The following is a 26,217-nucleotide window of genomic DNA, read 5'->3' on the forward strand; positions in this document are numbered from 1 at the left end:
TCAAACACTATCGATAAGCTTGTCATGTATTTTGATAAAAAGTCTTGCTTGTTAAATCAATAAGTGGGTTCTTTTTCATACTGTCCACATTTGCCTAATCTGTAAAGATAAAGCAGTATGGTTTGGTTTAGTGATTAAAAGCACCGAGTCTTAAAAATCTGGGTTCAAACCTAACTCAGATATCACCAGCTATGTAACCTTGGGCAAGTTACTTAATGTATCTGAGCTTCAGTTTCATCCTCTGTAGAACTGAATGATCATAGAAATGTCTAGAGATAATGCATGCAGAGCCCTTAGTACAATAGAAATTTCCAAAAAAAGATAGTTTTTACTTACTTTTTTTTTTCAAGGTAGTTTTTATACATTGGCCATCTCCCTTCTTTCCCGTTTTCTTTCTTTCTTTTTTTTTTCCTTCCCTGTTTTCAAATAAGCTTTATATGCAACATATCCTTCAGGATCACAGCTTGGAATTCAGCAGTGTCACCCTTTATGCTGTGAAGGAACAGGTATGAAGAAGTTTCAGTACTGAGGGTTCTGGCAAGTGCCAATGCCACACACTGTTCCAGCCTCTCTTCTTTCTGTGCACTGCTCTTTGATTCTGTACTCAACAGGTTTTCCCTGAGTGTGCTAGTGGGAAGAACGAATGGGCTCAGATCCATGTGGAGGCTGGAGGAGTGTAGAGCAGGAAGAATCTCGTCCCCTTTCTCGGTGGCTCCGTGTGTGGGTGCAGGGCTTGAGTATCTGCCCAGGTGGGCATTGCTAAGAGACCCGGTGGCCCCAGTTGTGATAGTTCTCTCAAGCCTGATTCTGGTGACTCTCTGGTTGGGTGTTCATGGCTGTGGCTGCGGGGGTCCTTAGGGAGTTTCCACTAAGGGTAACTTCGGGTCCTTTTGGATACCAAAAGGAAATTTTCTAGTTCACCTGGGAGCATTCAGAAAAGGCTAGAGAACAGGAGAGCAAGGCAGGAGCTGGCTCCTTAGTCCTCTCTACAGACCATCCTGAACTACAGGGAGAGATTCTAGCCCAGGGAGTTTCTGGGAGATTTATTGTAATTAACATTTTTCAGCCAGTGCTATTATCTCTGCAAAACTTGACATTTTGCAATATGGAAGTACGTATTCTTGGCTTTACATTTAAAGGCCTTCCATCTCGGGTCACATATTTCTTTACCTGGAGGTGATACTAATACTTTCTTCTTAAAATCTTATTTTTTCTATTGTGGTTATAGAGCCTCTGTGTGGGTGTGTGAGTGTATGTGTGTGTATTTATATATACTTATATATATTTATATGTGTGTATTATATATAATAACAGTTATTATTTCAGGTTCCGATTGGAAAATTCTTTATAAGATGTAAAACATTAAGCTACAAAGTTGCTCTTTTCTAATGGTGTGTCCTTAACGTTTTGAAACATCTCATAGGTAATACATAGTACCCCCTCAAGCCTATTTAGCAACAAAATAATCCCCAAGCCCCAGTAATAAAAAATCCACATGTTTATATCATTCTTGCAGATATAGTACTGTTTCAGGATCAAGGACATGAGAAGAAAGAACGTTGATTTTTAGTGTATTATGTCCTTGTAGACTGGCAAATTATTTCTTTGCCATGGTATTGCTAATATAGGATCCTACTTTACATTTTTACCACTTGTTTACAAAGCTGGTGTATGGATCTTTACACCTTGGAATATGATTGTAAACGGTCACTACAGTATTATGGAAAAGGAAGAAATCTAACACATGCATTTCTCAGACTGCTTTCTCTTTCTTTTTCCAGGAAAACCAGTTCGGTTATTAAGGGAAGCTCTCAACACAGAGCAGAGCAAGAGAAGGCAGGGCTTCTGAGAGAATAGCTGTGTACCATCAAAGTGAATTGGGTTGCACACAGACATGGTATATCATACACGAGACAAAGGTAAATACGCCACAGTCTTCACAAGTAATTTACTGTGCTTATATAAATGCACTAGAGCCTCTAGAATTCTTACTGATCATATTACTTGCTTTTCTATTGTTAAAAAGAAAGCCAAATAATCAAATATAATTTCAAAAGTCAGTTGCTTGGATTCCCCCACCCACCCTGAAAAGAACCTGATGCTTCTATTTTGTCAATATCTGTTTATCTGAGTGATGTGTTTCTTGTGATAAATGCCAGTTGGTGACACTGTATAATGAAAATGTGCTAGCCTTTCATTTATCAAAGTGTCTTTCCCTGCTCAGTTTTAAAAAGCAGAAATTTTACTTGGAGTTATATATTTCTTAGGTTAATTCATATTTTATAAATATGTGAAATTATTAATTCATTCTGTCTGTAGCATGTGTGGACCCTGAAGCTTATGGCAGTGCTGTTATCTGTTGCAGGGATGCAAACATGCTCTTTGATGTGTTATTCTTGGGGACTAGAGAGGATAAAGATGGAATACTCATTGGGCCCAGTTCTTCAGATGGGCCGAAAATGCAGCAGCGGTTCCTATGTATTTTCACAGAGCAGGGTCATAACTTTCAACTTTGTACCATGTTGTAGATAATGGGACACTCCAGGGAGTAGTGACCTCAGCCACTCTTGCTGCCTGGGGTGCACTGGACACCGCAGGTGGGGCACTGGACACCGCCAGTCCCCAGACGGCCGTTCCCACACAGGCTTGTTTCAGTAAGCTGCCTCTGCCTTCACTGTGTGGAATGAGGTACATCACCCAGGAAAAAGGCCCCTTGTGAATAATAAAAATAATAATCACATACAATGCCAGCTTTATTTCTATTAACTCACTTAATCCTCATGACCCCCTAAGATAGGCTTTTTACTGCCCGCCATTTGCAGATGAGGAAACTGAAGGGTAGAGGGGTTACCTAGACACTCCTCCTATTCTCTGGCCCCAGCATTTTGTCACTTTAACAGAGGCAGGCTGATTCTCAGCATTGAGATTCATTTTCGTTTTGCTCCCTTGGGACTTTATTCTTTAATTTATTAATTCATTCTTTCAGTCAACAAATCTGTGTTGAGAGATAGTATGGACCAAGCACAGGGTTAGGAGCTGAGGATACAGTAGTCATGAACAAGACAGGTATGACAGTGGCCCCATAAACTTACACTCTGAGTGGAGGCTCAGCTGGTGGAGCATGGGACTCGATCTTGGGGTTGTGAGTTCAAGCTCCATGTTGGGTGTAGAGATGACCCAATTAAAAAAAAAAAAAAAAAGGGGGCGCCTGGGTGGCTCAGTGGGTTAAGCCGCTGCCTTCGGCTCAGGTCATGATCCCAGGTCCTGGGTTCAAGCCCCGCATCGGGCTTTCTGCTCAGCGGGGAGCCTGCTTCCTCCTCTCTCTCTGCCTGCCTCTCTGCCTGCTTGTGACTTCTCTCTGTCAAATAAATAAATAAAATCTTAAAAAAAAAAAAAAGAAAAAGAAAAAAGCTTAAGGACGCCTGTGTGGCTCAGTGGTTAAGTGTCTGCCTTCAGCTCAGGTCATGATCCCAGGGTCCTGCCTCTCCCTCTGCCCATCACTCCCCGCGCTTGTGCCCATGCATGCACTCCCATACAGAGAGAGAGAGAGAGAGAGAGAGAGGGAGAGGGAGAGGGAGACAGCTTGCACTCTGTTGAGAAAATCAGGTATTAAACAGATAATCACAATAGACTCCAGTGCTGGTTGGGGAAACCCTAGGTGCTACAGGAGAGCAAAGCCAGGGGATCTAATCTGCTCTAGGGGTCAGAGTCATTTCCTAGTGGTAGGGTGGGATTTTGCCAATGAAGATAAAAGAGAAGATGGCTATTGGCAGAGGGCACTCCAAAGGGGAGTCAGATAGAAAGTCTATGAAATAAAGAGAACAGGCTGCTTGAGGAACTGAAAAACGAAGGTCAAGGCTAGTGTGGAGTTGGAGGGAAAATGGGAATGATGGCATGGAGAGGAGGGCTTGCCAAGCCATTGAGTTCGTGCTTTATACACAAAGAGAAGCCTTTAAAGGGATAATCAGGGAAGTGGTGTGATTTAATGCACAGCTTCAGAAAGATAGGTCTTAGGCTCTATGGAGTATGTCTATAAGTGGAGGCAAAAATGGGGCTGGGAAGACTAGAGGGGTGCCTTTGTAGTCATCCCCCAACCATCAGAGATGCTTCTTTTGTAACCCCATAGAGATGTGGACAAATTCTCTCCTTCTCAGCCAACACTGGGCAGGGTAAGATACGTTCGAGATGCCTTCATTCCAACCAAAGACCAGTGAAGACAAATGTGCTTGATTTACACAGCTGGGTGACAGTGACCTGAGGTTTCAGCAGCCTGTGCGCTCACCGGGGAGAGCTGGGGGGAACAGAACCCTGAGACAAGGCCCTTGGATGTTTGATCAGTATTGGTTCATTCTGTTGATGTGCATCAATTCAATAAATATATTGGCACTCAAATTTTGTCCAATTAATCGACAGCCACCATTTCTGGAGTACTTATCAGGCACCATTGTAGGTCTTGGTATAGATGATCTCATTTATTCTTCATCATGGCTTTCTGAAACTAATAGTTATTTATTCTCCATTTTCTAGAACAGAAAGCTGAGGCAAAGAGAGTTTAAATTACTTGCTAAGTGTGTGCAACTAGTAAGAGAAAAGGAGCCAGGATTCCACTATATGAATAAATGAGTAAGCAAATGAGCAAAACCTACTGCCTCCTCTCATTTGCCTCTAAGAACATGTGAGAATGCTTACCTGATTGTGAACTTTTAGTCACAGGAGTGTTTGAAAGACGGTAGAGTGGTGCCTGGGTGGCTCAGTCGGTTAAGCATCTGCCTTTGGCTCTGGTCATGATCCTGAGGTTCTGGGATCGAGCCCCACATTGGACTCCTTGAAGTAAATAAAATCTTAAAAAAAAACAAAAACAAAAAAGAAAGGCAATAGATTGGAAGACAGTGGATCATCTCTACTGTCTTCATGTAGACTAAGAAACTATGTGGGCCTCACTTAGTCTGCCATTGGTGGCTTTGATCCTACAATGGAGAAAGGAAAATGCAGCTACTGAGCTTTCTGTATTGTGGGGAGCATGTCACACTGGTCAGCCAGTTAAAACAAAAAAAAAATTTTTTTTTTGAAGATTTATTTATTTATTTTTGAGAGAGAGAAAGAGCGAGAGCTTCACAGGAGCCTATGCACGGGCTGGGGTGGGGAGGGGAAGGGAGAGTAGAGGCAGAAGGAGGGAGAGGGAGAATCCTGAAGCAGATACCCTGCTGAGCCTGACAGGCTCAATCCCAAGACCCTGAGATCATGACCTGAGTGGAAATCAAGAGCCAGCCACTTAACTGAGTGAGCCACCTAGGTGCCCCAAAATAAGTTTCTAATAAAGAGACAGTTTCTCTAGGGAAAACAAATATGTAAAAAAGATTTTACAAAATTTGAAAGGGTTTATAGTTAAGTTGAAGCACATATATATCCACAGAAGATAGCCAACATATTCAAAAGCAGCTAAGATCCTATTATAACTTTTGGTGGCCTTAGCAGCTTTTGTCTTTACGGATCCCTTCCTTCACTTAAAAGGAAAGGAAAGGAAAGGAAATAAAATATATATATGAAATTTTACAAGTGAAAGGTACAAAGATGAATATAATACAGGTTGGATTATTATATCTTCATTATTATTATTTTCTTTTTTCTTCTCATTTCACTTATTTTTAAAGATTTTATTTATTTATTTGAGAGAGAGGGAGAGAGAATGAGCAAGGGGGAGGGGCAGAGGGAGAGACAGACAGAAGTAGACTCTGTGCTGAGCAGGGAGCCTGTCTTGGGGCTCGATCACAGGACCCAGAGATCATGACCTGAGCCGAAGGCAGATGCTTAACCAACTGAGCCACTAGGTGCCCCTTTCTTCTAATTTTAAAAGAAAGTAATGTGTAAAAACATTTTTGAGGGCCTATAGGTACTCTGCAGTACCTTGTGGATAAGTTGGTCCTGTTTACAAATAAGTGACTCAGTGAGAAAAAGAATCAGGAGAAAGAGATTGTTTTGATCTGAACTATGACTCTGGGGATTTGAAGTTAGCCAAAAAGATGATGCTAAGCGGTCGGTTTCCACGACAAGGCAAAGATGGAATGGGCAGCTGAGTGAAGTCCAGAGGGCAGTGGGAAGGAAGGGGGACAGGTGCACGGTGAGAGACACCAGAGATTCTGTTTTATCTGCCACCAGCTGTGGTGTTTGGAAAGAGATTGCTAAAACTCACTGTGCAGGGTGGGACAGAGACCAACAGGAGCCAGTGTGGGTAGGGAAGGGCACAGGGGAAAGGTGGGATTCTGACCAGGACCCTTAACCAGCATGTAAAACAGGGGAGCCTGAGGTGATGGGCAAGTACAGGGACAAGACTGTGCAAGGCAATCTGGAAAGGCACATTGGAAAAGAGTGACATGGTGATACCATGAAGTGACCCTTCCCTGTTGATGGTAATCTGATTTTTGTGCTCCTTCCCATATGGCAGAGCCTACTAATCGTGGACACCCTCAGAGCTAGAGTTCTGGAAGTGAGTTTAGGTTCTCCCAATCTGATGCATCTTGCGAGGCTTAAATTCAGACCTGAGTTAAGTTGGGAGAAGCATGGACTTCAGCACAATTTTGCGGAAGAAAAACCCTTAATGCTTAAACCCAGTTGAAACATCTACTTATGTCATTACTATGCAAAACACAAAGCTGAGCCAGAATTAAAGGGAGGAAGGGAGTTCACTCCCAAGTTACTTGGCAAAGGGCACCAGTGCCGAGAGGTGTGAAGACTTAGGGTCACGAAAGGTGATCTGATACAGAGAGCAATGTGATAGGAACCACCCCCCCCCCGTATTAAAAGGGCCACTCCAGTAGCTGTGTGGACAACAGACTGTGGGGAGCACGAGTGGAGTAACAGAACACCAGAATGGTCCAGGCTGGAAACGACAGTTGCTCGCAATGGGGTAGTTGCAATGGAGATGGGGAGGACAGGTTGAATTCTGGATATATTTGGAAGGTACAGCCGACAGGATTTCCTGATGGCTTAGATGTGTGATATACAAGGGGTAGAAAAGAATAGAAGATGACTTCTAGGTTTTTGGCCCAAGCAAGTGGGCCTTTCTCTGAGGCCCCACTAGTCCGAGCTATGATCCATCGCAGGGTGATTACATGAATGGGTCCCTTTGAGATGATCCATGGAGCTGCACGCGCCGTGCATTTATACCCGTGGCCTTCTGTATGCGTGGCAGCTGTCACTTAAAAAACTGGGGACTACTAGTAAAACGAAGCTGGGAATCAGCCTCCTTTCCTCTAATTCATTGTCTTGGCTCATGAACTCCTCATTCAGTTCAGACCTCTTAATTACAAGAGAGCTAACTCCTACCACTGCCTTCGGTCCCCTGTCTGTCCTCACCCTGTGGCAGAAAAATCCTTGTAAAACACCAGTATGGGGACACCTGGTTGACTCAGTGGGTTAAGCCCCCATCGGGCTCTCTGCTCGGCGGGGAGCCTGCTTCCCCCTCTCTCTCTGCCTGCTGCTCTGCCTACTGGTGATCTCTGTCTCTCTCTGTCAAATAAATAAATAAAATCTTTGAAAAATAAAAAAATAAAAGCAATAAACTTGAACAAATGAAAAAAAAACTTAAAACAAAAATACCAATATGATCATGGCTCTTTCCTGCCAAGAGTCACTTCACCTTTAGAGGAAAGGTCAAACTCCAGTATTTATGATGTAAACCCTTTCAGGTGGGTTTTCTACCTGTCACACCTAATCTTCCACTGCTCTCTCCTTTCCATGCTGCATTCCAGCTGTCACAGCTGTTGTCAGTTTACTCAACACCTTGGGCTTGTACACTCCTCTGTCTGCAGGGCCCTTCTCTCCTCATGGGCCTGTGGGAGACCCCACTAAGCTGCCCGCCCCTCTGTGAGACCTTCCCAGTGTTCCCAGGCAAAGCCTCACCCCTCCTTTGTACCAGCACTTGGCCTTACCCTTCCTTCCATGTATTATTACGAATAGCATTTGGGGTTATAATTATTTTATATTTGTGTTGTAATCATTTTTTAAGGCAAAGTTTATTTTCTTTTTCCTATTAAAGATAACTAAATAAAGTGAGAGAACTAGACATTTCAATATGGTCTGTATCAAAAAATAATAGAGGGGTGCCTGGGTGGCTCAGTCGTTAGGTGTCTGCCTGTGGCTCAGGTCATGGTCCCAGGGTCCTGGGATTGAGCCCTGAGAAGTCTGGCTCCCTGCTCAGCTGGAAGCCTGTTTATCCCTCTCCGACTCCCCTGCTTGTATTCCCTCTCTCGCTGTCTCTGTTTCTGTCAAATAAATAAATAAAATCTTTAAAAAAAAAGTAATAGAAGGAAAAGATATCCCAAATGTCGCTAGCTCAAAATCTTTCCTTTTGTTCTTTTTTTTTTTTTAGTCTTTCAGTGCTTATTTTATTTTATTTTTTTAAAGATTTTATTTATTTATTTGACAGAGATCACAAGCAGGCAGAGAGGCAGGCAGAGAGAGAGGAGGAAGCAGGCTCCCTGCTGAGCAGAGAGCCCGATGTGGGGCTCGATCCCAGGACCCTGAGATCATGACCTGAGCCGAAGGCAGCGGCTTAACCCACTGAGCCACCCAAGCGCCCCTTTCAGTGCTTATTTTAAAGATATACTTGGAAACACACAATATAAATTCCGTGTCTTGCTTTTTATGTAATATTCTAACATAATGATTTTCTCTGGATATTTAAAAATATTTCATGTATGTTTGTGGAATACCTATTTCCATGTTACCTCTTAGCACCTGTAGTTATTCATCTGTGGGTTTTTTTTTTTTTACCTATGTTATTTTCTCATCAGCTTATTGGTTTAGTGTTTTTTTTTAATTTGTGTAAGATTTTCTTATATAAAAAATACTACTTGTAACTGATGAATCACTAAATCTACCCCTAAAACTATTACTACACTATATGTGAACTAACTTGAATTTAAATAAAATCTTGAAAAAAAATTACCTGTTTTCAGTTAAAAAATAACATTTAGGACTGAATTAGTCTGCAAGTAACAGAAAACCTGGTCTACTAATTTTCCTCCCCTCTCCCCAGGCTTATTGAGGAATAATTGACAAACAAAACTGTATATATTAGAAATGTACAACATGATGATTTGATATATGTATACACTGTGAAATCATTAGCACAATCAAGTTAATTAACATATCCATCACCTCACACAGTTACCTTCTTTTGGATGAGAATGCTTAAGATCTACTCTCTTGGCCAACCAAGTTCCTATATACATGGCTGTACTCCTTGTCTATTGTTGCTATAACAAATTACCAAGCTTGGTGGTTTAAACACACAAATTTATTCTCTTAGGATTCTAGACGTCAGAGGTCCAAAAGGAGTCTCACTGGGCTAACATCAAGGCATTGGCAGTGCTATGTTCCCTTCTGGAGGCTCAAGGGAAAAGAATATGTTTCCTTGCCTTGTTCAACTTCCAGAGGCTGCCTGTTCCTTGGCTGGTGACCTCCCTCTTTACAGGCAGCAGAAGTGGGTGGTCGTTCTCACGTACAGTCACTCCCACTTCTGCTTCCACCATCACATCATCATCATATTATCTTCTTATTATTTTTTTAAGATTTAATTAATTTATTTGTCAGAAAGAGAGAGAGAGCACAAGCAGGCAGAGAGGCAAGCAGAGGAGGCAGAGGGAGAAGCAGGCTCCCTGCTGAGCAAGGAGCCCCATGTGGGAATCGATTCCGGGGCCTGGGATCATGACCTAAGCCAAAGGCAGATGCTTAACCTACTGAGCCACCCAGGTGTTCCCCATTACATCTTCTTTGGCTTGGACCTCTCTTCTGCATCCTGTTTCCACTTTTAAAGACTCTTGTGTTTACATTGGGCCACCTGGATCATCCAGAATACTCTCCCTGCTTTAAGGTAGCAGAGTAGCCACTATAATTCCATCTGCACCCTTATTTCCTCTTTGTCATGTAACATGGCATAGCTACGGTTAAGGCATTAGGATGTGGACATCTTTGGGGGGTGTTATTATGTGCCACACCAGACATATCAACAAAGCGTTACTTGTTTCATGCAAAAATAAGTCTAGGGATGTCATTCCAGGGCTACTGTGACAACTTAATTAAACCGTCAGGTATTCTGGCTCCGCCACCCATCTTTCTGCTATATGATCCCTATTGCCTGGATCTGTGACTTGGTACTTACTGCCTCGTGGTTGCCTGATGGCTGCAGGACTTTCAGGCATTTCATCCATGCTCTAAAAAGGGGAAAACATAGCAGTGTGAAGGAACAAAAGATGAATGTGTAGGCCAGTTGAGAATATGTCTTAGGTCAGATTCCCTGGAAGCAGACCTTGGACTGTTCTTGTGTTATTGATTTCTTGTGTTAGTGATTTACTAGGGAAGTATTTCTAGGAGAAGTTGATAAAGAGAGTAAGGGAAACAGTACAGAGAAGAAGATAAAGCCAAGCAAGGGGGTGCTACAGACTGACCTTGGACTCTGAGCATAAATCACGTAAGTGTGTGTCCTCTTAAAGCCAAGAAGCTCCCACGTTCAGACTCCTGCCCCAGTCACGGGGGCAAAGATGCTCTAATAGCTCAAGGGTGGATGAAGAAAGTACTAGGTGCCAGCTGGATCAGAACCCACAAAAACAAGGACATGGGCACACAGAGCAGATAAAGGGTTTCTGAGGGGCCCTGGGTGGAGCATCAAGCATTCACTACAGTTTGGCTCTTTTATGAAATTCCTCTGGATGCCCTCTTTAACATCTCTGACACATTGCTTCTTTCTAAACTTAGCACATAGCCACCCCTTGCTGCAAAGATGTCTAAAATAGAGCCTCCTGGGTGGCTCAGTCATTAAGCATCTGCCATCAGCTCAGGTCATGATCCCAGGATTCTGGGATCGAGCCCCGCATTGGGCTCCCTGCTTGGCAGGAGGCCTGCTTCTCCCTCTTCCACTCTCCCTGCTTGTGTTCCCTTTCTCATTGTGACTCTGTCAAATAAATAAAATCTTAAAAAAAAAAAAGATGTCTAAAACAGGGTTTTTCGTTGGACACTTTGCTCCTTTGACAAAATTGGAGTTCTTTTTTAGCAAGTCAATAGGAGAGAATGGGTATTGGGTAGGCAACCATCATTTTGTTTACTTTAACTTCTAGTTATTTTTCTTAAACAGAGGATTCAATATTTAACATGGTAGATATTTTTTCTGTAATTTCTTCCACTATTGTAAAATTAATCAACCTATATTATATCTGTGTTTTCTGGTTGATACAAACATTTAGTTCTTTATAAGTTATTTTGGTAAATAATTTCAGATGATGCTATAGATGATTACCCATACATCCATTTAAACTTGCAATATTTTATTTGTGGCCCATGTATTCCACTCCACTGGTCTTGTCTGCGTGTCCCTTCCTCAGCGCCACATTTTTAAAAATAATGTGCTCCTATAACATATTTAGCTTGTAAGAGGACAAGTAGCCATCCTCATCTCTCTTCTTTTAAATTAGCAGTGGGGGGGCACCTGGGTGGCTCAGTGGTTTAAGCCTCTGCCTTCGGCTCAGGTCATGATCTCAGGGTCCTGGGATCGAGCCCCACATCGGGCTCTCCACTCAGCGGGGAGCCTGCTTACCCCTCTCTCTCTGCCTGCTTCTCTGCCTACTTGTGATCTCTGTCTGTCAAATAAATAAATAAAAAAATAAAAAAAAATAAAATAAAAAAAAATAAATTAGCAGTGGGTTTCACCAAGTTACTTTCACCATTTATTGTTATGGTCAGATAATTTTTCTAAATGATTAGTTCAGAGGTACATTAGTAATTAGATCTGTCACTTAACATCTGTGAGCTTCTTTGGTTCAGTCAGGTGACTTTTAGGTTCCTATCCAGGTCTAACACATTGTCATCCTAAGAATTATCTAGCTGTCTGGAGAAGATTCCTCTTGGCTAACCCCGTTGAACCCAGTAGTGGTGACTTTTGACATGAATCAATGGATACTCTTATGTAAGGTGTGGGGTGAGAGAACACTTCTAGAAATCTGTGGCTTCTAGGCTTCCTACCGGTACACTTTTCTGCTTCTAACCACCCAAACTAACTCTTCGAAAGAAAAAAATGGAGGAAAACAACTTGTACCATTATCCAATACACGTAGGTTCTTCATAAACCATTCATAAGGTAGGTTCTTCATTAAATAATAACAGTAAAAGTATTTAATAAATAACTATATTAACATATATTTAATAAGCTGAACTTAGACTTATGCTTGGCACATAATAAATATGACGTAGTTATTATCATCTTTTGTGGTTATTCTCTTATTTAGTTATTCCATAATAAATGGGCAGTAGGTGACCTGATCCTGCTGGTCCTGCAGTGGGTCTCAGTACTCTCGCTTCTCATATAGTTAGATCTCCTTGCCCTGAGACTCTCCAGACTTTCATTCTCGTGTTTAAAGTTTCATTTTAGGGGCGCCTGGGTGGCTCAGTGGGTTAAGCCGCTGCCTTCGGCTCAGGTCATGATCTCAGGTCCTGGGATCGAGTCCCGCATCGGGCTCTCTGCTCGGCGAGAAGCCTGCTTCCCTCTCTCTCTCTCTCTGCCTTGCTCTCCGTCTACTTGTGATCTCTGTCAAATAAATAAATAAAATCTTTAAAAAAAAAATAAAGTTTCATTTTAGTGTTTTTCATGCAGCGTGGCCCCTAAATGCAATCTAATGGCTTTATCTGGTCATTTCCCAGAGAAAGAGCTTTCCGCAGACACAGAAGAGAAGACTTGCTATGTTGGGCTTATTGAAAAGAGACAGGTCAGTTTTCAAGTTGACATGGTTAAGCCTCATAAATCATGGTCTGTATTTGTGAATTCACCTACTTGTTAACATTTATTTATACCTCCAAATCAACATTGGTGGTACTTTCATGCTCATTCACAGACATGGGTGGAATGGTGAAAAATTGGAGTTGCCCAGCACACAAGTTTCTCAGCTGAGGTTGACCAGTGTGATACTCTGCATTCTTGTTTCTGCTGCAGTCAGTAAACAAGTGTCCTTTTGTGGTCATTTTAATGCCCTGCTTTTTGTATTTTTGTGCTTTTTGTTGGTATTTTTGCTGTTTAAAATGGCCCCTAAGCACCCTGCTGAATTACTGTCTGTATGCAAGAGGCTGTGGACCATGCCTTATGAAGAACCTACGTGTATTGGATAAGCTTTGTTCAGACATGAGTTGAAATTCAATGTTAATAAATCACTGGTACATAGTTTTCTTTTTAAAAAGATTTTATTTATATATTTCAGATATAGAGAGAGTGTGAGCAAGAAAGCAGGAGTGGGGAGGGATGAAGGGAGGGGAAGAAACAGACTTCCTGCTGAGCAGGGAGCCCTGGGAGTGGGGGCGAGTGGATCCCAGGACCCTGGGATCATGACCAGAGCCGAAGGCTCTGACTGAGCCACCCAGGTGACCTGACAGTACCTAATAAATAAGATGTTTTTAAACAGAAGTACATACAAAACAAGGTTATGTATTGATCTCTTGACAAAAATGTGGTGATAAGAGATTCATAGAAACCTAACCTTGTATTTCCCCCGGGAATAATGGTTCAGTATTTGCTAATTCAGTGTTTATAGTGACTTTATAGAACAGAACTACCACAAAGAACAAGAATCAAGTATACTTTCCTAAGGGAGATATTATTGGGGCTACTTGCTTTTTTTAATCTTGAGTGTTCCCATGTCACCTTCTGCTCCCCAAAGATGGGACTCCCTATATCTTATTTGGGCATGACGCAAGAAGCATTTGGATGCCCATGGCACTCACTCACAGTGTCTTCCACTTGAAGTCATTTAGACCATATTATTTGAAAGTCTAGAGAAGGAGTTTCATTATTTCCTTTAACATTATATATTGTATGTTCAGTTTTATCATCAGAAAAAAACAAAAACAAAAACAAAAAACTAGTGGTGGTGCCTGGCTGGCTCAGTTAGAAGAGTGTATAACTCTTGATCTTGGGGTTGTGGGTTTGAGCCCCATGTTGGGTGTAGAGATTACTAAAAAAAGAATAACTGTTTAAAAAAAGAACACCTGGTTTGTTTTGATACACACTGAATACTGTTTTTAGGGAGGAGAAGAGAATTGTACCCTGATTAATGATGTTGTAGATTCCTCAGTGACTAAAGCATTTTCTTAATGGTAAAAATAGTCACCATTAAGTTCTACCACATTCCAAGCACTGCACAAAGCACCTTATTACATTATTTTATTGTATCCTCCCAACAGTGCTGCAAAGTATCTTATTGTCTTCATTTCATTAGTGAGTGCAGATCAGGGAGCTGGATTCAAATCCCAGTCTATTTGACTGAAAGTCCAGGCCTTTCTACTAAAGCATTTACAACAGGTGTTACTTGTTCATATTACCTGTTCTCCTTGCAGGGGCTGTATAAAACCCATCAGGAGAACAAGAGTCAAGTTTACTCATCCAGACTGAATATGTCCCATTAGCCCTTTCTTTTTTTCTTTTTTTAAAGATTTTATTTATTTGACAGAGAAAGAGAGAGAGATCACAAGTAGGTGGAGAGGCAGGCAGAGAGAGAGAGAGAGGAGGAAGCAGGCTCCCCACTGAGCAGAGAGCCTGATACGGGGCTCGATCCCAGGACCCTGGGATCACGACCTGAGCTGAAGGCAGAGGCTTTAACGCACTGAGCCACCCAGGTGCCCCCCATTAGCCCTTTCTTGACTCAAGGCAAGGCAAACAAACGCAAAGAGCATGAGACTACTCCACCAATTTATCTCATGCATCGTTATTTTGACCAAGAAAGAAATGGACAGGGAGAAAAAGGTAAGGCACGCACCAAACCATCTGCTTTTAGAATACGCTAAGAATAAATGCAAACAAATATTTGTGTTACATCTACATTTCGTTAGCTGGAAACAAAGCACACGCTTCCAGAAGTGGCACCTTTAGCTCCAATGTGCAGTGACAGTGTAACAATAGTTGCTATGTCAAACAAATAAAACAGGTCTTTCTGCCAATGCTTTCAGGGTAATGGTAATTAAATAGATTTTCGGTCACTCCTGTCCTATATCCTGCACTAAGTTGATTAACCTGCTTAATGAGTATATGAGAATGACCAAAGCTGACCTCACATCAAAGAGCCCCATTGTTGCTGTGTGCTGACCTGAATTTTAATTGTGCAATAGGTTCTTTAATTGCACCACAGATGTGCTGGAGAATAGAGCATGTATTTTAAGCGGCAGTGGGTTTCTTTCCCCAGATGTGTTTGGTTGCTCGTAACATGCTATATTAGATGTCGTTTTGCAACTTCAGGCTCTCAACCCTCTCCCTCTTTGCAAAGATTCACAGTTTAATAGTTCTATTTGATATAGCTGGCAGTAGTGATCAGTTTTATTTATATGATAAAAAAACTTTCTGTATTAACTAAACATCACAAAGACATTTAGGAAAAAGTCTGTCAATAAGTCAGCAGTAAGTTAGAATAGTCTTTAGGACTTCTTTAAGGCCTCCAGCCTCCGTCTTCAGCTTCTGTGAGGATCGTTAGAGGCAGACGTGGCTTCCTTAGCGGGCTGTCACCAAGGCCAGCTGTTACTTCAAGCAGCAAGTGCCAGACTCTAGAAAAAGGAAGCCAGTTCTTAAGTGATAGCATTCATTTTTTTAAAAAACCCTAAAATTCAGTAACACGTGCTGTAGGCTTCTTCCCAAGAAGCCTAAAGAATCTCTTTAACTTAATTTTGTAAGCACGTTGACCAGGGCATTTTAGCTTTCCACCTGCAACAGGGTGATGACACTTTGAACTCATCTTTCACTGTGGCACTTTCAAAAAAATTCAAACACCAACGGTGATAAACTCCTGGTGCTTAAGACTTAAAAAAAAAAAAAGTGATCGGTTGACTTAAAATCTTTTTGCAACAAGATAGGTTTTTGGGGGTGGGGAGGTGTAGGGAGAGGGCATATATAAATAAGGTTAAATAAAGCCACCATAGCTGCTCTTTGCTATACTCTTCCCCACATCCAATCCTGGGGTATGGAAAGTGGACCCACAGAGTGGACCCACTGTCATCCACTCTGCGTCTTCTTACCTGTCACAGATGTCAGTGGGAAATGGCACCTGCTCCCGAATGGGTGAGAGAGTTGTGAACAATGGGGATGGCAGCGGAGATGGAGGAAATGTGTGGGACCAGCGGGAGACGACAGGATGTGTGTGTCTCTAACTAATGGAGCAGCTGGGATAACCCCCACACTCTTGGATTCTTGAGCTGCCTTCTTGACTGCTTTTCTTCTGCTGCTGACTGTCTTGCCTATTCAATTTCTTGTCATAACACTAACTTGTACTGTGGCCTGGGAGCGTTCCCTTAACTTCTTTGGACCTCAGTTTCGTCAACTATAAAATGAAGGTACACTACGTTATCTCCCAAGTTTGTTGCAGTAAATGAAGTGTCTGCTATTTTGTGGTCATCTTATCAGAGTATTTGACTGAGAAGAATGATTAAACGATTTCCCTTTTCCTTTTTTGAGATATCTTTGGATTTTATTTCATGTTTCTCTATAAGCATTAAAAAAAATAAGCACAGTCTATTGGTCATAGATGGTTTTATAGCTAGGCAAAGCTGTTGGACTTCAGACAGTCTGAAGATGATGTTGGGGTTTCCCCCTAGAACTGCGATTAGTTTTCTGAAGAGAAGTCTCCATATCTGTACATGCTGGTACATTATCACAGTCAGAAGGGGGCCATGGAAAGAAAGTCAGGAAGGTGAGGGCAGCAAGGGTGCTTGTGTCATTGGCTAGATCCTGTTAGTGGTGATCTGTTCCCCAAACAGAAAGCATTAGATTGTTTTGTTCGGGAAAGATTGCTAACACATCAGTAGGACCCCTCCTTCACACAGTAAGTCAGCAGGAGGGAGCCTAAGGAATTTTTGTTTTTCAGTGCGTCTGGCTGCAATTAATCCCATGTTTAAGTGGGTACGGTAGCCCGCAGAGAAACCTTCCATACATGTTGAGGACAGAAGTGGCAGATCAGAAACACCATTCTGGAAAAGTAGAGTCTGAAGAGCTTTCCTTAGGGTTATTCAGGTGGGGAACAGGCCTGTGGGTGGTGGTGGGGGTAGGGGAGGTGAGGGACAGGGTGCTGAGGCCGGAGGGGTAAAGGGAAAGGAGAGTCTCCCAAGGCTAGTTAAGATACAGATACCTCTTTGGAAGCAGCTCTCCCAGAAATGATCTGTCTGGAAGTCCTCTTTCCTCATCACCAGAAATCTCCTTTGCTTGCTTTTTGGTCTTTTTTCAGACACTATGTCTGAGCCCCTTCTGATTCATGTCTTGGTTCCATCTAATTAGAGGTGAGGAGGGCAGCATCAGGTTTATGCCAACGTGTCCAGAGGTTGGTCCACACATTTCCTCATGTAGAGAAGACCTGTGTAGAGAAGACCTGCTGTGCCCTGGGGAGCAAATCCCTCCCGTAGTAATCCTTCCCTCAAGATATTTCACCAAAACCCGAGGAACTTACCGTAAAGGAGGGGGAGGTAGAGTCTGATCTTACCCAGAGAGCAAATTCAGGAAAACTCCCTAGACCTACCTGAGCAGTGAGGAGGAGTCTGACGTATGTCAACAGCGGTGTATGGAGATGCACCATCAGATTCAGAAAACACTGGCTCTAGAGTCAAACTCAGATTCCGCATATCTGCCAAATTATTGTTATTATGCTATAAATAATTGTAGGTTAAAGGGACAAATAAAGATTTCACCCAAACTATGGTTCATTATGTTCTCCCATTTGGAAGAGATGGTTCAGGTGTGGGTGATTTGCGAGGCATCCTAGGCAACAGGCTTGGGAATTAGTTTCTTACCCCAAAGGGTTCATTTCAGCCTTGGTTCTAGTCACACTTACTATCTGTGGGAACTCGATCAAACTTCTTGATTTCTTTGAGCCTCTAGTTCCTGACCTATAACCTGCACATTAGCTATAGGGAATGGCTGCTTTGAAGACCCAATATGAGAGTCTTTGTGAATGTATGTTATAAACTACTGTATACATTTCAATCTTCTGTCCCAACCATAGCAAATATATAAAGACTATTACACATTTTTTTTGGCGTTAGCCTTATTCTGAGTTCCATTTTTTGTCCCTACTTTTGTTTTCTTATTTCTTTCCACTTCCAATTTATAAATCTGCTGAATATAGAAACCATTTTGGGGGAAAGATAGAGTATGTATAAATAAGTGAATAAATTTAAATTTAAATTTTGCTAGGGGATTGCTTGAAGAGTCAGAAGCAAAGGTAGGCTAATGTTCAACCTTTCCCACTTTACCACCATCCCAGGACCAGCCCTGCTAGCTTACACCAGCCTCAGTCACTGACTTACGGTACATCATATATTGTCTGTGGCACTTTCCTTGCCATAACTTCCTGGGGGAGGTGATACTTGATCAATATTTACCTGATTGACAAAATCAGTTTATGTTGCTCACCTTATCTAGCCAAGAAGTGGGCAGATCTTGACTTTAGGGTATATACCATCCAGGGCCACCAGCTTGGTGAGTTCTTTCCCTGGTGCCACTTTGGGCTATCACCTTGTGGAGACATCTCCCTGTTCACGTACCTGGAAATCATAGGAAAAATCCATTCATTCATTCCATAAAGAGTTAATGAGTCCCTACTCCTCACCAGGCACCATGGCAGGCACCCCGGGTGATGTAGGAATGCATAATAGATGGTCCCTGCCCTCTGGGAGGGCTTGGGCCAGTAGAGAAACAAATATGGGGGTAACTAAGTAGCTTGATGAAGTAGGGAAGGATGGCAGAGTGCTGGAGTCCACGGTCTCTGGGGATGGTCTGCTCTGTCATCTCCCAGCCAAGTGGCCCTGGGCACCAAACTCTCAGCGCCTGAGGGTCTCTAGCTCCAGAGCAGTAATAATAATGGGTGTGCTGAGGATTACTTAAATCAACACACATAAAACAGAACAGTGCCTGACATCACAGAGACCCCTGCAAGAGGATGATGACGGTGATGATGATGGTGGGTGTGGTGGTGAGAAGTGCTCCCCTGTGGAAGGCCTAGAAAAGCGCTGCAGAACTGGGCTTGCTGGGCAGAGGAGTGGGAGCCCCCTCCAGGGGAAGGGGTCAGCACTCTGGGTAAGGTGAAGGTAGAGAGAAGAATGTTCCGAGAATTTTTAGTCAGCTAGGAATTACTCTTGACTCCTGAATTCGGACCTTCCACCAAAATGGGAACAAACATGGCATGTTTCCATCTCAAGAATGTTTTGTTACCATGAGAAAAAACTGGCGGGGCTGGAAGAATATGGTTTGCAAGCAAATAAATGCTTCTGTCAAGTAGACATAGTCAGTGCCTAGAGTTGTAGAGAAGTTGGTGGTAAGAACCGATATTATTAATCCCAGGCTGGGGAAAATCTTGTTAGGCAAATGAAAGGTTTAAACAAATCTGAACAAAGGTTGGTAGTGTGGTCCAAGTTTAGCAAATTATTTTTTAGCACTTCACTTTCTTTAAAAAAAAAAAAAAAAGTCACAGGCAGGCTTATGTCCTGCGGTCAAATGATATCAATGTTGGGCAAAAACCCCGATAAAATCCTTGGCATATTTTGTCTTTCTCATTCCTAGAAAAGTTCCTTTAAAAAATGAGGGATATGAGTTGCTGTAAGTCTCTAAAATGACAGGAATTACTAAAAATAAAACCAATGACAGGTAGTGAGAAAAAGCCCACTTAACTTTAGCTGGTACATAAATAAGTCCATTTATATATAATTCAGGGTATTCTGTTAGAAAACATTGAATTCCCAAACAGAATAATCAGTTTAAAATTAATGTGGTTTATTAACAATTAAAAGTGATAACACAAGCTGAAGAAATTAGAGGTGAAATGTTGAGTTTCCTTTGATAGGTAGAGTAATTACAAAGTGTGCTTTTGAAGTTCAAGAAGACAGCCTTAGGACACAACATTTTTAAAGTAAAAATTGGCTTGCCCTCTGTTCAAGTGATTTATTTTGCACTAAGAAATGGGTGTGAGACATGATGTGATTTAAAATTTCATCCCTTGATGGAACTGCTTGAGGGTGACATGATTTTTTTCTTTTTTCTTTTCTCAGCCTGCTCAGCCTATGAAGTTTCCTATCTAAAAGTTAATCTTCTGAAATTCCTTAGGAATTTAAGGAAACCTAATCTTCTGGTGTGTAAACAAAAGGGACTAAGTATATTGCTTTCCCTCTGATATCTAGGAGCTAGGACTGCCCAAGTAGCCCCTAGGAGGATCTGGTGCTTACCATGGTCAAGCAAATCCAGCCATTCTTGTTTTGTTGCCTATTAAGTAAGTAATTACCTTTGGAAAACTTCACCTCTGTCATTAAAAATGCTCTTTCTCTCTTAAGAAAGCTTGAAAGGTGTGGGGGTGAACTGAGGCGAGGAGGCAGAATATCCCTGAAGAGGAAAGTTAAAAGAAACAGGGATTTAGTTAAAATAGAAGTTTATATTATCAAGCAAATAGGTTATTGAGGAAGGAAAATGAGTCATAGTTTAAAAAATGGAAATTTTACATGTTTCGGTGAGTGCTTCTCTGTTTTCACCAAGGAAAAGAAATGTATTTAACAGATTTATACAAATTGTCAATAGTCTGTTTACTATAAAGAAAAAAAACTTGAAAAAAAGATCTCTTATGGTATATACCAGCTATATATATAGTGTATAACAGATGCCCCAAAACTTGCTGTCTCGGTGGAGGCGAGAGCTGGCCCGGTTTTGTAGTTTTTGTCAATTTCCTTGGTGTAAGGTCTCCCACAATGGCGGATCCAATAAATGTAAACACGTGGACCTGGGAAGAGATGTACAATAACATACCATTACTCTTTCCATCATAAGACCCAATAAAGGCAAATAACCCCAGGAATGTAGACAATAGTAAAAAGCTGAGGGGGGGGGAAGGAAGTGATGAGTCTTGAGTACTTTTTATCTTTGTTTTTAATATAATTTAATTGTAAGTTTGTATAAGTTAATTTTTAATAATGACTGTGTTTAACAACCAGCTCACAACTTTTCCTGAATATTTAAGTTGGCTCTCAAGAACCAGTATGATCTGGTTCTAGCATGTATGACATTTGTGGAAAGGGGTTTGGAAGGTCACACCCCAAATTATTTCCTGTGGTAATTACCTCTTGGAGGGGTGGAGGAGGAGTTGTGGTGTATAGAAGGGACCTTCATGTTTTACTCTGCATACTTCTTTTTTGGTATAGAATAATAAAAGTGAATATAAGATGGTTTTGATGAAGTATCTATTTTTTTTTTCTAATACTTCCTTTCACTCCTTCCAACTGGACCCAAACCCCTGAGGTAGCATGGGTTGGCAGAGAGAGTATGGACTAGTCAATAAAAATTTGGTTTTTAATTCTGGTTTGGCCTCTGACAGTCTGGGTAACTGAGAACAAGTTACTTAACCTCTCTGAGCCTTGGGATCTTTGTTAAGTGAAGATACTTGGAGTTTAACTGTGAGAGTCTGTTTGGCTCTAACCTTTCCGTCCTGATTATTTCTCATAGAATTCAACATGTATACTGACTGCAGAAGATCCAGAGCACACCCACTAACAAGGAGTTCTGTGAAGTCTCAGCTCACTGCATTTATTACTTATTTTATTTCCTGACTTTTCAAAAGATTATAGACTTGAAACTCATGGTTACTGTTGGTAATCATGATAATTGGCTGTGTGGAGAGAACTGAGGTTTGGAAACTAGCTAAAGGAGGGTACAGGAGATGTTCTCAGATTAGCTCTGTTTATAGCAGAGGGCTTGTTGGCTGACTGGCTTCTTGATGGTGCATGTGACATGAGGGCATCGACATGGGGGCCCTGGAGGAGCCCTTTCCATGCTGCCTGCTTTGTGTATGTCTGGAATGAATTGGCTTGAGTAGCTGTCCTGAATGTTGAGTCTTCATTGAGTTGACTCTAATCTTTTGACCAGACAAATGAGGAATCTGTTCTCAATCAGAATAAGAACACGAGTTTTTATTGTTTTAATTTTTAAAAAATTTATGTATTTGAGAGAGAGAAAGAGCACGTGCGCACAAGTGGGGGAGAGGGAGAATCTCAAGCAGTCTCTCTGCTGAGCATGGACCCTCCCCCCAATCCCAGGACCCTGAGATCGTGACCTGAGTTGAAATCAACAGTCCACTGCTTAATCAACTGAGCCACCCATTTGCCCCTTTATTGTTTCTATTTTCAAACTATAAAATAGTTACTAAATTTATTGTAGAAAATTTAGCAAATATAGATGAACAAGAAAGAAAAAAGGCAGATCATTGATTTTAAAGTGAAGAATTTCCATTTTTGTTGTTGCTATGCTCTGTGTGTGTGTGTGTGTGTGTGTGTGTGTGTGTGTATGAATACATGGATGTTTGAAATAACATCATCCTTTCTGCGAATGAGGCATAGTGGAGACACAGAGCATGAGCTCTGGAGCCAAAGTGCTTAGGCTGGAATCCCAGCTCCACCTGCGAACTATGTGATCTTGGGTACTTTATCCTGCCATTCTGCTTTAGCTTGCTCATCTGTAAAAAGAAGATGCTAGAACCTGCCTTGTGGGTTTGTTGTGAGAACTAAATGAGTTAATAATATGAAACCCTTATGGAATAGTGCTTGACATGCTATTCAATGAATGACAGCTATTTTTATTTTATTCTATTATGTATCATTATACTATAGTTTACTAACCTTACCGTTGGCATGCAAGTGGCTTCTAATTTTTTTAAAAAGATTTTATTTATTTATTTGAGAAAGAGAGAGCATGAGCGAGCGAGGAGCAGAGGCAGAGGGACAAGCAGACTCCCTGCTGAGCATGGAGCCCAATGCCAGCATGATCTCATGACCCTGAGATCATGACCTGAGCCAAAATCAAGAATTGGGTGCTTAACTGACTGAACCATCCAAGTGCCCCAAGTGCGTCTAATTTTTCACAAGTGTGATGAAATCTTTTATAAGTTACAACTTTACAAATATCCTCAGGATAAATTCTTAGACCTGGAATCACTGAGTGTGCACATTTTAATGTTTTAAACTATATTGTGAAGATTAAAGTCCTCTCTGTATAAAGCATAAAGAACACCCATGTAAATGCACAAGCAAACGTGTCCCAACTCTCCCTCATGTCAATGCCGCTGAGTGGATTGGGCTTTCACATTCTTTATCAAAATGAGAAACACAGTCTATTTCCATAATGTATACAAATCTATGCTCTTCATCTTAAATGCAAAATAAATGCCCTGAGATACTATGAAACTGTGAAAAAATAATTAAATTGAAGGCAAGTATTTTTTTTTCCCACAAATTATTTCATCTGGTTGTGCCTAGGCATGGAAATACATCAGTGCTGAGCAACCTTCCCCATCTCCAGTAACCCCCCAAACTCCAAACCGCCCCCTACCCAGCCCCACTGCTGGACAACAACAGTGGAAGAGACACAAATTGCCTCAGGGAGAACATGCGCCTCCAGGGTGAGGGCAAAGGGCATTCCTGTCTCTCCTTCCCAGCCTTCTTGTCAGGACAGATTGCAGATCCTAATACTTCCAGCTGCTTTGAGGCAGATCCTTTCGGACGCCTGAGGGAAAGATGCTCCTTACTCTGTTTGAAAAGTTTGTTCACCTGACTGACAGGGCTGCTGGTGAGGGACAGCTACAGTGTGCAGAATATCAGCCAGGGTTCTACCAGAGACCAGAACCAACAGGACACTGGAGACTCTCTGGCAGGGGCCGGAGCTGCTGACCACAAGTAGGATTTCTTCCTCCCAGAAAATAAACTCAGTTTTGCTTTTAAGGTCTTTCTTCTGACTGGAAGAGCCCCTCCCAGATTATCGAGGACTATCTCCTTTACTTAAAGTTGACTGACTGCAGATGTTAACCCCATCTAGAAAGTACCCTCACAGTACCACGTAGACTGGTGTTTAATGAAGGGTTTATTGGCCTAGCCAAGCTGGCACACAGGCAGTCACAAGAAGAAGCCTGAACAGAGGCTTGAACACATGAACACGTGAACAGGGGTCTGATTCTCTCTCTCACCAGGTCGGGCCCTGAGCCCCTGGGAGCGCCACACCAGGCAATGCACAAGATTGCTGAGCTGTCGGAGAAGCTGCTCTTGGTCAACTCCTCTCCTAAGACAGGAGAGTGCCAGCCTCTCCTCAGAGGAAGGCAGAAGGGACTCATTATCTCTATGTTCATGCAGCCTGATTTGGAAATTATAATTCATCAAGTTCATGTAATTGATGATTTTAGAGGGAAATCTTGAATATCCACTCCAAAGACTAGTGGAGGCAATAGAAGTCTAGTCATGACATAACTCTGTGTTTCCAAATATAATTCCAAAGTGAGTTCAGAGGAGCTCTACTTCCATGGGATAGTAAAGGTGCAAGGTGGAGAGTCCATGATCAAAAACATTTTAAGAAATTTTGAATTAAAGTTAAACATGTTTCTTTACAGAAAAACTGAGAAGTCTCCTTCATAGGTTACTGTGAATAGGGACTCTTGAAAGGGGCTGTGGTATGCAGTATTTCAAACTGACTTGATTGGGCAATCAAATTTTTGCTGAGCACATTTTGATTCTAGAGTCTCATGAAGTACTTTGGGGAAAGATGTTATAATCTATAGTGTTGGCCACTGAGAATACAGATGGGATAAAATTTCTTCCAGATTCTCTCATGCACTGCCATCTAGCATCACTAGCTTCTGTACAAAAGTAAGTTTGTAGAAGTTATTGAACGCCCAGCCTCATTCACTGGATGTCCATATGCGGCAGGTATTATGACCAGTGGTGGGAACATGGGATTGCTCAAGACTGACACAGACCCTCATCTCATGGAGCTTATGTCTTTCTCTAGACATGTGTCCCCTTCTCAGCAAGTGGCTCCCTGGTTCCTCAGCTGCTCTAGATGGAGGTCCAGCAGACCCATCATCCACTCTGGTGCATAGGTTAAAGGATTATAGAAATGAGACCATATATCCAAACAGTCTATGCCTTGGGTGGAGGAAGAGAAGTGCTAAGAAAAATCATATTTATCTTGCCAGAGAGCTCAATCAAAACCAGAAGAAAGAGAATCCTTTCATGTGGGGTGGGTAGTTTGGCAAAAAGCAATGCCTCTAGGGCTGATAGGAATAAAAGGTGGCCAATCTCGCCTTCCTGCTGCCAGCATTTTCTCTTGACAGCCAAAGACATCCTTGACTGAAAACCCTGAATATGGGGAGATTCAAATAACTAAAAAAACCTCAGGTTTTTCATAGCATATAAAGTTAAAAAGCCAGCCAGGAAACCCCGTACCTATGGTTCTTACCTCTAGGTTTCTCATTGGTCTTAGTTTGCTGAGGATAATTTTAGTCAACGTGAGACACTCTACTGTGGGTCTTAAAAAAAAAAAAAGAAACAGATTGGTTGTCTTAGGCTGGACGGAGGATTCCTTGGTTTGCCACACCCCATATCTTACTGGTCAAGCTCATCTGAATCAGTTGTAACATAGCTAGCCAGTGCTTAGTTGTGAGTACAACTGCAAGCTTTCTAGAGTGGATATCCTATCCTGGGCAGTGCTAACTGGCAAGGAGGAAGTGAGTCTCTAAGGCAATCACGGGGGGGGGGGGTATGGGAATGACACTGGGGGTTGTCTTTTCTATCTTACATTTGATATCAATTAACAAGTTTGTATTAAACATTTATTTTATGTGAAGTGTAAAAGAAAGGGACATTAAAGTAGGTCAGATATCTTGACAGCAGAAATTTAACTCGAAATGGGAAAGTATAAGTGGATATTTCCTCAAGTTGGAATTGGCCATGGACCTGAAAATTATTCCCTTTATGTTTATTCTAGTGTCTAGCCTCTGCCCTTTCTCAGCCCCTTTTCCGTAATGCTTCCATTTGGCTCAACCATACTCCATTCTTAAATCAGTTCTGAGGAGGTCAGTGAGCAGGTTCAGTATCCTTGGCTTATCAGATATTGGGGCATGACTTAATCTTGTTGTTATGGACTGTTTTGGGGATGAGTACTGACCTGCCCATTCAGTTCTAGCTTCCCCTTAATACTGTCCTCCCATTGATCTCTACCCCATCCCACCTTGATGTTTAAATTTTGACATTCCTTTTTCTAGATCTCTTTGGACTCTGTAAAAGCTCTTAACTTTGTAGGAGCTGGTCCTCTAGTGAGTCAGTTTCCTCAACCAAATTCTCACTCAGCCTGAGCATGATTGAACCAAGTGAGAGAAAATTTTCTCTGTGGGTCATATGTGACCATATGAA

Source organism: Lutra lutra, chromosome 2 (genome assembly GCF_902655055.1).
Source record: "Lutra lutra chromosome 2, mLutLut1.2, whole genome shotgun sequence".
NCBI lineage: Eukaryota > Metazoa > Chordata > Mammalia > Carnivora > Mustelidae > Lutra > Lutra lutra.